Here is a 6,230-nt window from a genome sequence, read left to right on the forward strand (position 1 = left end):
CATAATTCTGAATCAATCCATTAGATTAGTGGCAAAGGACGATTCCGCAATGCCATAACAATATATCAATGTTAGCACCTTGTTATGTTCATATTGGTGCCTATTTTAAAGAAAAAAATGAGTATAGCAGTGGATAGGTCTCGCTAACACTGCAATGTATCACAATCTTACTGTATATGTTTTTAAACATTCACTTGTTAGTATGCAAAAATAAGTGTGGCATGCTTCTATATTTGGACACCAAGAAAATGTGAAATAGCTTTGAATTTTTTTGTAATCTGCTTTTGACACATTTTACTAACAAATATGCATATATTAGCGTTTGTATGTTGTATGTAAACAAAGAGACAGTATTTCAGCAATCATATTCAACCCCTTTTTCAATAAAGTCACGTGAAATTCAATCAATGATGTCTTTTTTTTTGCGCTAATTTCAGTTGTTGTTGTTTTGGAAACTGTTGCAATTGTTGGTAAAATATGCAAAACCATCATATCTTATCACTATGCTCCCCATCCACTAGTAGGATTACCACTATAAGTGTGTTTTTGTGTCAGAACAAAAACATTGTTGTGAAAGAAATGGTGAAGTGTATAGGACAATGTCCACATTTTCACCGAGAACATTTTCTACATTCAGGTCCAAATGTGGCACAAAAATGGCGATTTCTGCTATGTGTGATATGTGGGGCCACACAAGGCAGCAAGAAGCCCGGAAATTTTCCATAATATGTCCTCTATGAAACTTAAAGGACTTTTCACAATAAAAGTCACAAAGATTTTTTTGTCCAGATGCACAGGCCAAAAGATTTCATTTTGAAGTCACTGATTGGAGAATATTTTATGGAATTTTGACGTCAAATGAAAACCACACTACATTCTTGCTCTACTATAGCTCTTGCTGTTCTCGGTCCCATATTAGGTGCTATCAATTTAGTCTTACACCTTGGCAAAATGTAGCTGTGAGTCAGTGCCTTGCAAGCCAGAAACTTCACTGCACATCACTGCTCCCAAGTCCGTTTTTACTGGGGGGCTGTCTGTCAAATTAAACGCTGTGAAATATTTTACTGACCATCTGACAGACACAAGTTAACTTATTGGAGAGTGTTTTTAGCCATGTTTTCGGTTAGCTTCGTAAATATGCTCATCATATTAAAACATGAACTAAATTTCAAAAAATATATTTTTTTTTTTTTTGCTGATTACACTACGGAATATAATTTTGAATGATTTTGGTCTGACAGCTGTTTTTAACTAATTTGTTGGGTGCGGAACCCAAAGCTGATCTCAGTTTTTCCCTACCCCGTTTTCCCCCCCAAAAAATGTTTTAAAAATAAGTAAAAAAATAAAAAATAAATAAAAAATTGTGTATGCATGCAAATAAAACACTCGCATTGAAAAATCTGCATAAAACAATACAGAACTTAAAACGGTAGTTGACTCCACAAACAAATTGTAATCAGCTCTTCTTACTACAGTCTTACTGCAGCTTATCAGAATTATATTTATCTGGAGGGTTAACTTAGGAGGAAAAAAAATGACAACAATTTTGGAATCAGCATACTAATTTTAGTTTTAATCAGCATAAAAATGTAACCCAACATATTTTTTCCCCCTAGCCTTTTTGCCAAACGACACACAAAAACTAATGAACTATTTAGCTCGAAAGGCTTATTATCCTCATTAGCATGCTTGTCTGATATTTTACCACCTAAGTGTGTCCATTTGTGCTGGTTCATTCCTCGCGAGGAGCACCAGGGAGCCCACGGAGCTCCAATGTGTCGGCCCTAATCAAGTGGAGCCACGCTGAGCGGATTCATTTCATGGCGCTGCTCTCTCCTCTGACCTGTGGCCAGTCATATGAGCAACACGAGACACTTTTTGGAGTTGGACCAAGTGCTTTCCAAGGTCAAGGTTGCATGTTTGGGGCCTTGTGGGCCCATTCAGAAATGATTATTGGATTTCTATACTGTGCTTATTCAGCTGAGGCGCAGCTATGATGGAGGTGGTGGACACATGTTCAGGATGTAATTATTAATATGGCTTTTAGCAGACAGCCAGACATGCGCCATTTAAGTGAAGCATTTTAGCGTTTTATTTTCGTGTTTTTTTTTACAATGTCAGCAGCCTAAAATGTTCTTATTAAAGCTAGATACAACATGACAAATCAGTTGCGAGTCATAAAAATGTGTCCCGTGGGCTGATTGGAGTGGGATTTCACATGCATGCTCAGCCCAACTGAGAACAATAAAGCACAGACAGCAACAGGTGAAGCAAACTCATAATTTTTCAGCCAAACAAAAAAACATAATGTCACACACAGCTGGGACTGCACACGCGCAAGGAATGTAGACTAACATATATTTATGTTTTTTATTTTTATTTTTTATGATTATTTAATGTTTTAGCCAGTTTGTTGATTTTATTTAATTGTTTTTCAAATCATTTTAAATATTTTTAAAGTCAGGTGTACCTTATTAATGTAGAATTGACCTTTTTCAAAATGTTATTTAAATACACGCCTAATCTTTTTATACCACCACATAGGATAAAGGTGTTTATTATTATTATTTATTTTTATTTATTTATTTTATTATGATTTATTTTTATTTTTTTATATAAACAATATGAAATATCTGGCTATTTCTTTCAAATGTTGAGAAAAATATTTCTGTGACTTCAAGATCAGAATTCGCAGTACTTGCTCTGTTCTAGTTCAACTTTTGCACCTGCAGAGAAGAAGATGGTGGAGGAAAATCATGAAATGTTAGATGATGTTTTCTGTGACTCAAGCGTCATTCACATAAAAAAGACAAAGCAGCCTTCAAGTTGAATCAGCGCAGCCAGAAAACATAACCACTGTGGACAGCAAATTGCCCGGCCGATTTGCTCTCGGAGGTTGTGTGTAATCCTGCATGATTTGAGGCTCTTGACTGTACATCTTTGAACAACTTAATATCACCCGGCTGAATGCCAGTTAATAGGAAACATGTTGGCTGCAGGAATGCACTGGACTGTGTATGGCAATGTGTGTTTACCTGGTATTGCTCATGTTGTGAGAACATCATTTGATATTCTATATTCCATACAAGCACTCGTCATCCTTTATAGGCACAGCATGTAGTAAGTCCACTGTATGGAAATCATTGCAGGTCATTGTGAAGATTTGGCTTCATGCAAAGGGTCAGATGGAGAGTTGACATTTGTCCTGGCGTGATTTGACGTAGTTAGGCATAGTCCGTGTCTACTGACAGTCTGCTTTCCATTTGACTTTAAAGAAAATGATATAAATGAGGAGACATTACCACCATGACCATTTCATGCATATGGACATGAAACTGATGCTGACAGATAAAGTAATCATGAACGCACGTGCTTCCGCTTGTGGCTCTTGCTGCGGAGTCAGTGGATGTCATCCGTGTGGTCGCAGGGCTGATGGTTCAATCAACTGCTGTCTGCCTGGGGGAACACTTTGGATCGACACACTGCGCTGCAACTGTGTAGAAATACCTTTTTAGTATAAGTATATGACAGAGTATGATTAGATAGATAGATAGATAGATAGATAGATAGATAGATAGATAGATAGATAGATAGATAGATAGATAGATAGATAGATAGATAGATAGATAGATAGATAGATAGATAGATAGATAGATAGATAGATAGATAGATAGATAGATAGATAGATAGATAGATAGATAGATAGATAGATAGATAGATAGATAGATAGATAGATAGATAGATAGATAGATAGATAGATAGATCTAAGAGGACAAGCTGGAGTAACAAAAAAGAAATTGTTAGGGCAAAGGCATTGAACACTCAGTGACCCCTCCACTGACTTTGTGGTGACCCCCGCCACATGCACACCAACCATGGTTACCTCCCACCGTCAACCATCACCAGGCCTGAACATACAAACTATCCACAATGGCCGTCAACAAACAGTGTCTCACCACTGAGACGGACGAGGACCATGGACTTGTGAAAAGGCTGAAAGAAAGACGGAGAGGGCGAGAAATGAGGATGAAAGGGTTCACATTTCCCACAAGAGATTCCTTCTCCATCAAACCAAAAAGACGCATTCACGTACACAGCTCCAGGGGGGCTTCAGAATGCCCCCTGCTCCATCATGGCTGAGAATTTAGGGGGTCCCCTTCGCCTCCAAAGGCTGCTGGGAGCAGGTTGATCAATACTAGCCAAATATTTTGTGTTTGAACAAACAACAAAAGGGAGAGAAAGAGACAAAATAAGTTGAACATGAGACAAATATCATCCGACATCGTCTCCACAGAGAATCGCACGCAATGCATCTTTGTTTATTTGCATATTCTGGAAAACACGTCGAAAGAACGAGGCCGGTGAAAAGAAGACAAAATCGACATCATCATTCACGGCTCATTTAAGAGGACGTCACTTGAGGGGGTGGGGGTAGGAGGGGGGGGGGGCTGCTATGATCCCCGTTTAATGAATCGTTGCACTGTGATGCCGGCCTCGGTGGACTGTCTTTGTTGCCTGCTTATCGGAGTCCTCTGTTGCCGTTTAACTGACAAGCATCATTAACTAAACAGAGAGTTGACTTCCCAGCTATTTCCTCTGCAAAAGCAAACCAGGCCTGCAGGCAATTAGCACTGAAGCTGCACAATTCCCCTGTAAAATGAGTCGTCATTGATGAGCATAAACAGTCATCACAATTCCAGGCAATATATAATGTCACCCTCACATTTAGGACTTACATTAGCACATATTTCCTTTTTTTCCCCCATACAAGTATAAAAAGAAGGTAACCACAATTGTTAAAAAAAAAAACACTATTGTATTAAAAACACTCGATGAAGGCATATGAATGTAATTTTGCGGTGCCAATTCATGCACCTTATGTATATCTTTTTTTTTTACATTCTTACAAAAGTAACTAAAGACCCTGTAAACTGAAGTCAGAAATGCGACTTCGAAATCTGTTATACAAGTTAAACAAGATATTTGCTAAAAATGTGCAAGGACTGAGAACTATGTGGAGCTAAAGTGTAAAACTGTTTTTTACTATTTCAATTTTCCTAATTTTTCGGTAGGCGGGGCTAAAACCGCACCCAATGATGCACTTGTTGCCCCAACCCTGTACATTTTGGTTGAACTTGAATTCCTCATTTTAAAGGGATAATTGACTCATTTAGCCATTTTCAGCTGTAAAAAGTAAAAATTTTCTCCAGAATTTATTTCATAACTTAATTATTTGTAATGTGCAAACACATTTTGCCTTTTACTGAAAATGACGTCACGGGTGCTCGCTCAGGAAACGGGTAACGGCCAATCATGCACCTGCTTTCTGGGTTTGGTCATTTAGCAAACTGATGCTAGCAAACTGATGCTAGCAAACTGATGACTGATGTCATTTTCAGTCGGCAGCAAGTGGCAAAAAAAAATGTTTTTAAGATATTAATGGTTCATGAAAAATAATGAAGTTATCACATTAATTATAGACAAAATATTACCTTCATAGAAAAATGAAAAATGGCTAAATGAGTCAAATATCCCTTTAAGACATAAGTAACATTCTACTGACAGCTCACATTAAATTAATCATCATTACAACATAGTATAATGAATGGCTTTTATTGACATCTTTGTCTGAGGACCACCAAAATGTCCCCACAATTTAAAGTCGTTTCCCACAATGGTAGTTAAACTTGGAGAAACATGCGTGTATGGGCCCCACAATGAAGCAAAGACAAAACACACACACACACCTACTGGCGCATACACTCAGCCTCTGTGATTTTTGACGTCTATACTGTCATATGTAAAATGATATCAATTGCTTAAAAGGCTGCTTGTGTTAACATTATTCCATAAAATAAGATCTTCACCATTCCGGAATTGAAACCTGAGTGTGTGAGATGTTTAAGATTTTGATTCCAAGCTACTTTTTTATAGCGGATGTTCACATCAGAGTATTAAGAAAGCTGGAAAGATTTCTTAAGTGAGCTGAACCGCAACAAGAAAAGTTGGAGTTTAACTATCAAGAGAGCAGAAGGAGAACATCCAAGGAAAACATGTCGCCATGTGAAGGTGAGCGCATTATGAAGGATGAATAATGATTTTATATTTGAAGCCTTTATGTGATTGACGACGAGGCCGACGAAAACAAGTTCAAGTGTCCACTCAGAATGTCCATCATCAGGTTATGCTACAGTGAAAACGATACTGGAAGAAGTCTCTGGATGAAAGCC

The sequence above is a fragment of the Leptonotus elevatus genome, chromosome 8, assembly GCF_054856555.1.
Source record: "Leptonotus elevatus isolate MCC_2025b chromosome 8, RoL_Lele_1.0, whole genome shotgun sequence".
Lineage (NCBI taxonomy): Eukaryota > Metazoa > Chordata > Actinopteri > Syngnathiformes > Syngnathidae > Leptonotus > Leptonotus elevatus.